We start from the raw sequence: 12,506 nt of genomic DNA on the forward strand, positions 1-12,506 counted from the left end.
GCAAATAGCTTGTAAGTGTTAGGGTCAAAACCTTCATCTGTTCGCTTTGTAGGGAGTGCCACATTCTGCAAACGATTTTGGGCTACAAACCCTGCAAGCGGCATTGAGGGCGACTTTACTGCCTCAATTCGTTTAACCGGAAGAGTTAACTCCTTTAGCATGTTAGCTTGGAGATTAGATGATTCGCCCTCGTCTTTCTTCCTTTTAGGGACATATTGGAGCGCGGGACTTACTTTCTTTCCATAAGACGCAATACCCCCTTTATGAGATTTATTCACGTTGGTAGGTACCTCCTTTATAACAGCTTTGGCTTTACCAATAGTCACCTCAGCTCTTTTAGTTATGGTTTCGTCATTCTTGCTTTTCATACCATCATCAGCTTTCAGCTCCTTCACAATGCGGTTCTTCAAGTAGAACTTTGCATCGGCAAAGTGTGACTCAGCCTCGGTGAATGGCTCATCATCAGCAACTATCGTCTTCTCGACTTCACCCTCGTAGTATTTTAAACATTGATGGTAGGTAGATGGAACAACTTTATTCTCATGTATCCAAGGCCTCCCAAGCAAAACATTGTATGAAGTCTTCGCGTCGATCACATGCAGCCATGCACTTGATTGCATATCTTCAATAGTGATTCCCAGCCTGATCGCGCCTATGGCTCTTTGCCCCCCTTGGTTGAATCCTTGGATCATCACACGACTTTCTGAGAGTTCGTTCATGGGAATACCAAGTTCTTTCACAGTGTGGATTGGCAAAATGTTCACTGAGGATCCTCTATCAACCAGAATCCGGTTTACCCTTTCATCGCGCATATAGCCAACCAGGTACAATGGGCGGTTATGAGGAGTGTCACCTAGCAAAAGACCGTCATTTGTGAACGTGACCTTTTTCTCACAAGCATTAACTTCTTGAGGAGTGGACTCGATGGGCTTTTCCGAAAATGGTGCCAATGGTAGGTCATCACTCTTTTCTTCCCCTTTGTCAGCATGGCAACAAGAGGCATCAATGCCCTCATGGGAAATCTTCGTGCGGAACCAACTTGGTAAAAACTCCTCCAAGGTCACTGGATTTCGTGGCTTTTGAGGGTGGTGCATCTCCACTTTTGCTTTCTTCAAATGCCTAGCTGGATTCCTTTTTATAGGTCTTTTTACCATCATCTTCCTTGTTGGTTGTTCCACTGATTCTTTTCGTGGGCTCCTTTTGTGGCGCCTACGATGAGTTACCAACGTCCAACCTTCATCATCATCAGGTTGATCGTCTTCGACTTTGTTGTTCTCCAGCAATTCTTCATTTTTGATTCCTTTTAAACTGCATAACTCATCTAGATTGAATGAGCCAAAGGTGATAGAGACTTGGTTCACGCTTGCTTTCTCATCTTCAAGCACGATCTTCTTTTCGCGAGCCAAGTCCATGACTTTGTCCTTGAAGACAAAGAACTTCTCCAGAGGGTGGCTCACAAGTCGGTGGTATTTGCAGTAATTTGGGTCATTTGTTTTCCCAGCTTCATTTGGTCGCTTCATCTCCGGAAGCTCGATGAGATTTAACTCGAGGAGTTCTTCGAAAATGGCTGGCACATTAGAATCCAGGAATGGGTACTCTTTCTCTTGCATTTCTTTTAGAGTCAACGTTCCACTTGGCTTATCTTGAAAAGAAGTGGATTTCATACTCTGCTTCTTGCTCTCCTTCGTCGTGAACTTCACAAGTGACGTATTGACATTCATAGCCTCTTTGCTTTCAGACTTGGGTACGAACTTGCCCCACTTCCTGACTTCTTGCTTGTCATTCGCTTTGCGAGGTTCATAGATGGGCAGCCATTCATTTCCAGCGGAGGCCATGCTCAATTCCATGTCATGGGAACGAGTTGCAAGTTCTTCAAATATGCCAGGCTTGATACCTTGCAAGATGTAGCGCAATCCCCAATTCATGCCTTGGATGCACATCTCTATTCCTGAAGCTTCACTAAGCCTGTCTTTGCAGTTGAGGCTTGCATTCCTCCAACGATTGATAAAGTCGATAACTGGTTCCCCCTTTCGTTGACGAGTATTTGTAAGTTCTATCATACTCACAGTACGTCTCGTACTATAAAAGCGATTGAGGAATTCTTGCTCTAGCTGATCCCAACTATCGATAGATCCAGCCTCGAGGTCTGTGTACCAGTCAAAAGCATTTCCTTTTAGCGAGCAGAGAAATTGCTTGATGAGGTAATATCCATAAGTCCCAGCATTGTTGCACGTCTCCACGAAGTGAGCCACTAGTTGCTTTGGGTTACCTTTACCATCAAACTGTTGAAACTTTGGAGGTTGATAGCCGGAAGGCATCTTCAACATATCGACCCTTGAAGTGTACGGCTTTGCATATGTAAGGGAGGATTTGGCAGCAACTTCATATTTGTTATTAATGGTTCCTTCAATGAACTCCTTCAGTTGATCGATTGGAATCATTCCTTCAGATGAAACAGGGATAGCCTTAGTGGATGCTGCTTGTCTTGGAGGAGAGTCACTCTCTAGAACTTCTGGGAGCTTGCCGGGTGCATGGGTGGATTCTTCTTCCATCAAGATTCCCACCCTGTCTGTTAGCTTATCAATTCTAGCCTCTTGATTTTGCATGCATTTAGTCAAGCCAGCGATTGCTTCCGTCAAGTTTGCCAACTGCTCCTCTACGGATGAAGTATTTGTCACCATAGCTTGCATGATTGTCGTGGACGACGAAGAGTAGCATGAATTTTCACACAGATTGATCCTTGATCGGCTCACGCTATGTGGTGTAAGCGGGGAGGATCCATCACTTGAAGCATCATCATCTTCCTTCACAGCAGAGTGCTTGGAGCCGGAGAGGTCAAGCAGAGCAAGAGTTTTCTTGATCTTTTCAGAAACATTGCTTCCTCCTTCAGATGCGTTTGTGGCAGATCTTGCTCCTTTTGAGGATGAAGATCCGAAAACCGGGGTTGATGCGGACGGCACTTGGGGTGCTTGTTGTCCTAAAAAGCTTGCTTTGCTCCTCGTAACTGGTCCGAAGCTTCCAAAGGTGACATTGAGGATGCTTTCCACATCAGCATAGAACCTTGAGTTAGCAGCCTTGGTGGAAGTTGAAACGGAGTTGATTTTCTTTGAAACCATTTCAATGTTCTTGGTATTTGGTGAATGAAAAGTTGAGATGAGAGGTGGAGATTGTTCCACTGGGCGTGCCAGAATTTGTAGACAATAAATTTGCATCAAGAAAATAAAATCAAGACCGAAAATATCACAACAATCGTAGTATTTTATTTCAAATATTTGAGTGTTACAATCTCTATGATTCCTCTGATTCTTCTTTCCAATGGTAAATAAATTCAAGGGCCTTTGAGCTTGATCTTGAATATGTGTTTGTTTCCACGAACGATGATCTTGTTCTTGAGCTTGAGCTTGAGTTTGGTTTCTTGAACTTGATCTTGATTCGTTCTTCGTTCTTGAGTTTTAACTTGATTTCTTGAACTTGAACTTGATTGCTTGAAGCTTGAAACTTGTAGAGAAATTTGCGGCGTTTGATCCACGAGCTCTCTCTTGCTTCTTGTTATAACTTCTGGTCTCTTTTCTGAGTTATGAAGACCCCTATTTATAGTTGTGGAAGGGAGGAGTTGTGATAAGAACAAACTCTCTCCGACCAATCAAATTGAAGTGTGACATGCTCGCATTTGATTGGCCAGAACATGTCCCTTGCACACGTGGCGCAATTTCATTGGCCTTTAGTGTGACTGGGCATGCCTTGTCATTTTGACACATGGCACAATCCTATTGGCTCTTCCGTTTGACTTGGCGCGCCACGTCATTTGACACGTGGCACCAAACTGGGCCTCTAGGAAAATGACATCTTGGGCTTAATGAAGTGGGCTAATCACTTTAGCCCAATTAAATGGGCTAGCCCAATGAATTAAGACTTATTTATTTAATCCATATATAATGGACTTATATAATTAATTCAATTATATTAGCCCATATATTTATTTGGACCAATATATCTTGAATTTAAAATATAGACCAAATTAATTTTATGAATTTAATTTTAATAAAATTTATATGCCTACAGCCGCTCTCAAAATAATATTGAAAATTATATATTTTTTTTTATATATATATATACACTTCTGTATGTTATATATAAAAATATAAAATTTTATACACTTTTACGATTGCCGAATGTAAGTAGTTTCGGCATGGGCTAAAAGTGATCTTTGCCCAAAAATTAATTAAGTAGCCAAGCTTAAAATGCAAAAGTTCACAAGAGTGCTTTCTGCTGTTATTACATTACATGTCTCAGGGCTTACTCCTCGCCTCACGCTCTCGACTATTAAAACATTGTAATTGACAATCTCTTGTTTTTTCATGAATTGACAATCTCAATTGAAGGAAGACGTTATGAAAAAGGGATAAAGGGGTATCTGTGAGCTATTATAAGCTATACGTACAGAATAACAAAATCAAAGAAAACAAAGAGGGGGGAGGCGGGGATGGGTGGGTGGAGGAGAAGGAAAAGGAAGATTAGCTATAACTTGTAAATGAGATTATTGAAGTTCATATTAAATTATTAAGGCAAAATGGCCTCGGGGCCACTTAAACTTGTATTAATTTGCCGACCCGATAAATTAACTTACAACTTTTCCATTTGATCACTTCAATTTAACTATTTGCTTATATATAAATACTTCTGACCGTTGACCGTGCTTATGTGACAGTGATATAACTGACGTGGAAGTAATGCGTGCCAATCACACAAAAAAAGAGCGCGAATGTAGGTTTTTATAAAAATAAAATACTTGAATCAGAAATAAAAATTAAAAATAGAAAGTACAGACCCAAAACCAAAAGAACGAAAAATAATCCTATCATCTCCCTCACGCCTCTCCCCCCTCCCCCCCTCCCCCAACACTTCCATCCAAGCACCTTAATCCCTTCCTCTACAGATGTGTTTCCCCCGCATTTCAAATGCCACCCCTTTCTTCCCATCCCCATATCCCTTTACTTCTCACTTCTTATACAAGATCTTTCTTTACAATGGTGGTTGTAGTAACTCATGTATATTGGGGTTGATTTTTGGAGTAAAAGAGATATTGTTAAGGGTTATAATATTTTTTTAATTGAAATCACTAAATCAAAATTATTTGCGTTGGAGGAATTTTCCAATTTCGCTGGCGTCGTGGAAAATGAGTTTGACATTGAAAGTTTATTAGTGGAGTCGCTCAAGTTTGTTGGGGTCAATTTTGTCACGACCCGAATTCCATTATAGGTCGTGATGGAGCCCAACACCGTTGTCAGGCAAGCCAACACTGATCAATTGGTGAGTTCTCATTTATTTTATTAAACAATCCCAACATTTACTTGACTTAAATTTAAAACATTCGATAAATAACGAATTTATAAGGCAACTGAAATGGAAATGACTAAAGGAAATCATAATTATAGTAATACAACCCAAAATCAAGTCTACTAATAAGTGCCAAGGATCTAGTATCACAAGTGTGTGGGCAACTAGTAGAATATACAAAAGAAGACTACCCTACTGTCTGAAATAAGTAGACAGATACAAGCAAAAGAGAAACTCCGGTACGCTGCTGAACGGCTAGGGTTGGGGCAGCTCACCGTAAGTCTCAGTCCGAATCAAGTATGTGCACCTAACGGATAACTAGATGCACCTGCCTCAGATCCTGTACAATTAAGTATAGAAGCGTAGTATGAGTATGATCACGCCCAACTCTAATCCTAAAAAGGATAAGCGGTCGCTGCAAATATAATCCAATCTAAAAGTCCGGAGTCGAATCCCACAGAGAACTAAGGCTTAGCTACAGTTGTTCGCTATCACCAAGAATACAAGCTTGAACAAATTCCTAACTTATAAATATTAAGATTCTTATATCTAATTAACTAAATAATTAGATTAGTAGATTAACAACTAAAGATACTACGGGTTGGAGGAAAGATTAAGGAGGTCTAGAGTTATGATTTCCCCAATTGTCGGAATCCTTCCTGCTATGTCATCTATAATTTCGCCTAAGTATTCTCTACCGATCATGAGCGCTTTGCGTGTTGTAATTCTCTCCCGAGTAATTACGACAATTTACTAGACATACTCTCCCGAGTTACGCTAGCTGGCTTTAATTACAGCTCACTTAGATCGCACCCAAGGTTTCATTATCCCTAATCCCACCTTTAAACCCTTGGTTATTGATTCCTTACATGCGTCGGGAGTGATGTTGTTCAACAGCTACCTAAATATGCACTCTCTCCCGAGTAATACACACTAAATAGGCACAGTCAATTGAGAGCTCTTCAACCAACCACAATATAAACGTAGTTGAACAAATAGAGAAAAGTTACGGCTCAATTATATAAAAACATAACAAGAATTTATCCTACAAAAGGTTCCATCAAAACCCTAGATAACAAATTAGCTATTCATAATAGTATGTAAAACTACAATACTAAAAGTCATAACCAACAATAAAAAATAGGAAGAGGAAGGAAAAACTCGTAGAAGAATTTCCCGCCTTGCTCCTATTGTGTCTCTGCCTCCTTAGGCCGAATCTGTGTCAAAAATTGGTCTCTCCTCAGCCTCTTGGACACATTAAACCTTTTATAGTTTGTGTGATTTTTGCTTTGGACTTCCAAAATTGCCCTTTCAAATACTTTTCCCGCATCTGGACTAGCGCGGGCGCGCTAAGGCTGCGCTAATGCCCGCGCTAATGGGGTTATATTCTGCTTCTGATGACCGGACTAGCGCGGGCGCGCAAAGGCCGCGCTAATGCCCGCGCTAGTGGGGTTTCCCTCTGCCATGCCGAGCTTCATTCCCATCATTCGTCCACTAGTTCCAATTTTTGCCCGGATCACCATCATAAGTCTTCATTTGAGTAGTGTACTCCTGTGAAACACAAAAGTCACCATTAGAGCCAATTTTTGCATTATTTACACAGTTAAAACAATAAAGCATCCTTAAGTTAGAGCCCGAACGTAGACCAAACTATACGATTTTGCCTATTATCAGAGTACATAAACAATAGGTACCTAGTAAGTATCCAGTCTAACCTCGAAGAAGTAGAGACGAGGGGTCGACTTGACACTTACTAGGGCCAAACATAATATAATTTAAGTGTTACGCTAAGCATGGATAGCACGAATAATAATGACAGTTTAAGAACATGGAGAAGTAAAATATTCTTTCATAAACAACATGTCAATTTCAGTCATATCATGTAAAACCTTACATTTCAAAGCATTTAAGCAGTATAAATCACGAGAAACTCCAGATAAATAACATGCGCAAATTATGCCGAGGTCGTATGGCCCGGTCCAACATAATATTAAATTGTGCACTGCAGAGGGTCGAATGGCGCGAACCATAGATGCATATATTTACTATCGAGGCGCTCGACCCGATCCACAAATAACAATTTATTTTCAAGAAAGCACACTTTGCCCATTTACAGTCAAGTATTTCATAAAAATTCTTAAGTAAGTGAATATAACCGTATATATTTGTTTTACCAATTTCTAGCATGACTTAATTGATTATAGTAACAAGTAAGGATGCGAGCATTGCAAGTATAGCATGATACAGCTCCTAAACTACCCGGACAATTAGCATAATAGTAGCTACGTACGGACTCTCGTCACCTCGTACGTACGTAGCCCCCACAGATAGGTACATACATTTATTTAATTCACCTATGGGGTTAATTCCCTCTTACAAGGTTAGAAAAGAGACTTAACTCGCTTCAAGGTCTACTTTCCGGTCAAACTTAAGCCCAAACCCTCAATTTGGTGCCGACAATCCGAAACTATCCAAATAACATAAAAGTTAATCAATATAGGCTCAAAAGTTCATATTCCCACTATTAGAGTGATTACCCAACCCATCTTGCAAGATTCCAAAAATTCACCCCCGGGCCCACGTGCCCGAATTTCGGAAATTTTCGAAGAAAGTTGTTACCCATAAACTTAGGATCAAGAATATATGATTTCTACTACATTCCATAACAAATTTCGTAGTTAAATCTCATTTTTATCAAATACCTAGGTTTTACTCTAAACCCATAATTTCCACTAATTTAAATATTGTAATCTGCCCATAAACTATGTATTAAACTCACATTAGGTTTAAATTACTTACCTCACAAAGCTAAGTTGAAATCTCCCCTTTTGAAGCTCCCAAATCGCCCAAGAATGTAATAAATGACCCCAAATATGCCTAAGTCCCGATTTTTAAACTCACTGCCTAGCTGCCCCTTTCATCGCGAACGCGACAGGGGCCTCGCGTTCGTAAAGGCCATTGGCTCAGGCCCTCTGAAGGCCTTTCAGCCCGAACGCGACAATGGACTTGCGAACGTGAAGAACAACGCTGGCCCAGCCCAGCTACTCTACTCTACGCGAACGCGAGCCAGGCCACGCGAACGCGTAGGTTAGAGGACCCAGACCTTCACGAACGCGGTCCTCAGCACGCGAACACGAAGGGTAAAAGCTCCCCAGCCACAGCACCCCAAATCCTTCATCGCGAACGCGAGGGTATGATCGAATCATACTTAGACTACTCGGATTGATACCAAATTTTGCATGCGAGTCTTAAATGACACTACAGAACTATTTCCGGTCTCGGAATTCAGTTCGGACCTCGATATCACAAAAACCCGCTCCAAACCAAATTTAAAGAACATCAAAATCGTTAAAGAATCAACTTTCACTATTAGGCGTCAAAACGCTCCCGGGTCATCCAAAACCCGATCTGGATATACGCCCAAGTCCGAAATCATCATACGAACCTGTTGGAACCTTCAAATACCGATTCTGAGGCCGTTTACTCAAAATATTGACCGAAGTCAAACTTGGCCTTTTAAACCAACCTTAAGGAACCAAGTGTTTTGATTTCAACCCAAGCTCTTCCAATTCCCGAGCCAACCATCCCGCAAGTCATAAATTAGTAAAAGCAAGTACGGGAAGTCTTATTTAGTGGAACGGGGTTCTAGAAATCAAAAAGACTAGTCAGGTCGTTACATTCTCCACCTCTTAAACAGACGTTCGTCCTCGAACGGGTTTAGATTCATACTTGAGGTGCTGAATAAGTGTGGGTATCTGCTCCGCATGTCCTCCTCAGACTCCCAGGTCACCTCCTCGACTGATTGACCCCTCCACCGAACCTTTACCATAGAAATCCTCTTGGATCTCAACTGGCGATCTTGTCTATCAACAATAGCAATTGGCTCCTTCTCATAACCCAAGCTCTCGTCTAGCTGAATAGTGCTGAAGTCTAACACATGTGACAAGTCAGCGTGGTGCCTCCGGAGCATAGACACGTGAAAAACCGGATGAACTCCTGATAGGCTGGGGGGTAAGGCAAGCTCATAAGCAACCTCCCCAACTCGCCTCAACACCTCAAATGGACCTATAAACATGGGGCTCAACTTGCCCTTCTTTCAGAATCTCATAATACCCTTCATCGACGAGACTTACAAGAGAACCTTCTCGCCGACCATGAATGATACATCCCGTGCCTTATGATCCGCGTTACTTTTTTGTCTGGACTGTGCTGTGCGAAGTCGCTCCTAAATCAACTTTACCCTTTCCAAGGCATCTTTCACCAAATCTGTACCATATAACTTAGCCTTGCCAGGCTCAAACCACCTGATAGGAGAACGACATCGCCGACCATATAAGGACTCAAACGGAACCATCTCGATGCTGGACTGATAACTATTGTTGTAAGCAAACTCGGCTAAAGGCAAGAACTGATCCCACTGCCCTCCAAAGTCAATCACACATGCTCTCAGCATATCTTCCAATATCTGAACTGTCCGCTCCGACTGCCCGTCGGTCTGTGGGTGAAATGCTGTGCTGAGCTCTACGCGGGTCCCCAACTCACTCTGTATGGCTCTCTAGAAATGGGAGGTGAACTGAGGGCCTCTATCTGATAAGATAGAAACAGGTACACCGTGCACCCGAACTATCTCCCGAATATAAATCTGGTCCAACCTCTCTGAAGTATAGGCGGTCACAACCGGAATGAAGTGTGCCGACTTGGTCAACCTGTCGACAATGACCCAAACTGCATCAAACTTCCGCAAGGTCCGCGGCAACCCAACTACGAAGTCCATAGTAATGCGCTCCCATTTCGACTCAGGTATAGGCATCCGCTGAAGTAGGCCACCTGGCCTTTGGTGCTCATACTTAACCTGCTAGCAATTCAAGAACCTAGCCACATATTCAACTATGTCTTTCTTCATCTGCCGCTACCAATAATGCTGCCTCAGGTCACGATACATCTTCGTAGCACCTGGATGAATAGAATACCGTGAACTGTGTGCCTCCTCCAGAATTCTCTCCCTCAAGCCATCGACATTAGGAACACATAGACGACCCTAGAGTCGCAGAACACCATCCTCGCCAATAGAAACCTCCTCGGCAATACCCTTTAGTACCGTCTCTGAGAACAGCCAAATGCGGATCATCAAACTGCTGAGCCTTGATCTGCCTCAATAGTGAAGACTGGGTGACAACACATGCAAGAACTCAGCTGGGCTCAGAAATATCCAACCTCACAAGTCTATTAGCCAAGGACTGAATGTCCAAAGCTAGTGGCCTCTCCTTTGCTAAAATGAATGCCAAGCTACCCATACTCTCTGCCTTCCTGCTTAAGGCATCCGCGAACACATTTGCCTTGCCCGGGTGATAAAGAATGGTGATGTCATAATCCTTCAGCAACTCAAGCCATCTGCGCTGCCTCAAATTGAGATCCCTCTGCTTGAACAAATGTTGTAAGCTACGATGATCAGTATAGACCTCACATGACACCCCATACAGATAATGCCTCCATATCTTAAGAGCATGAACAATCGCGGCTAACTCTAGGTCGTGCACAAGGTAATTCTTCTCATGAATATTTAGCTGAGGCGAAGCATATACAATAACTCGCCCCTCATGCATCAATGCACAACCCAAGACAACACGTGAAGCGTCACAATACACAGTATACATCCCCGAATCGGAAGGCAACACTAGAACCGGTGCTGTAGTCAAAGTTGTCTTGAGCTTCTGAAAGCTCGCCTCACAATCATCGGACCAACGGAAAGGAGCACCCTCTGGGTTACTCTAGTAAAAGGTGATGCAATGGATGAAAAGCCCTGCACAAATCAGTGATAATAACTTGCTAACCCTAGGAAACTCCTTATCTCAGTCACTGAAATAGGACGTGGCCAACTCTGAACTCCCTCAATCTTCTTGGGATCCACCTTAATACCCTTTCCCAATACAACATGTCCCAAGAATGCTACCGACTCTAGCCAAAACTCACACTTGTAGAACTTAGCGTATAGCTTTTGCTCTCGCAATGTCTGAAGCACTACTCTTAAATGTTGCTCGTGCTCCCACAGGCTACGTGAGTAGATCAAGATGTCATCAATGAAGACAATAACAGAGGAATCAATATAAGGCTTGAACACCATGTTCATCAAATCCATAAATGCCGCTGGGGGATTAGTCAAGCCAAAGGACATTACCAGAAACTCATAATGGCCATATCTAGTTCGGAAAGCAGTCTTCGGGACATCTGAGTCTCGAATCTTCAGCTGATGATACCCTAATCTCAAGTGGATCTTAGAGAACACCCTAGAACCCTGCAACTGGTCAAACAAATCATCAATGTGCGGCAACGGGTACTTGTTCTTTATGGTAACCTTGTTCAACTGGCGGTAATCAATGCAGATCCGCATAGTCACATCCTTTTTCTTCACCCCAAGGTGACACGTTTGGTCTCACAAACCCCTTTGCTAACAACTCCTCAAGTTGCTCCTTCAACTCCTTCAACTCTTTCGGAGCTATACGGTACGGTGGGATAGATATAGGCTGGGTACCTGGAGCCAAATTAATACAGAAATCAATATCACGATCCGGTGGCATGCCTGGAAGGTCAGAAGGAAACACATCGGCAAATTCCCAGACTACTGGCACTGAATCAATCGTCGGAGACTTTGCGGTGGTGTCCCGAACATAAGCTAGATAAGCCAAACAACCCCTCTCGACCATATGTCGAGCCTTCAGAAAAGAGATAACCCGACTAGATGTACTAACGGAGGGACCTTCCACTCCAACCTCGGCAACTCTGGCATCACTAAAGTAACAGTCTTGGCATGGCAATCTTGGATGGCGTGATATGGGGATAACCAGTCCATGCCCAGGATGACCTCAAAGTCGGTCATATCAAGTAACAAGAGATCCGTTGTAGTCTCGAAACCATAGAATGTGACCACACAGGACCGATAGATCTGATCCACAACCACAGAATCACCCACAAGAGTGGATACATAAAAAGGAGTACCCAAAGACTCACGAGGAATATCCACGAAACGAGCAAGCAGAGAGGATACATATGAATAGGTAGACCCTGGATCAAATAGTACTGAAGCATCCCTACTGCAGACGGAAATAATACATGTGATAACGACATCTGAGGCCAATGCATCTGGTCTGGCCGGAAATGCATAGAATCTGGCT

This window comes from Nicotiana attenuata, chromosome 8, assembly GCF_001879085.1.
Source record: "Nicotiana attenuata strain UT chromosome 8, NIATTr2, whole genome shotgun sequence".
Classification (NCBI taxonomy): Eukaryota; Viridiplantae; Streptophyta; class Magnoliopsida; order Solanales; family Solanaceae; genus Nicotiana; species Nicotiana attenuata.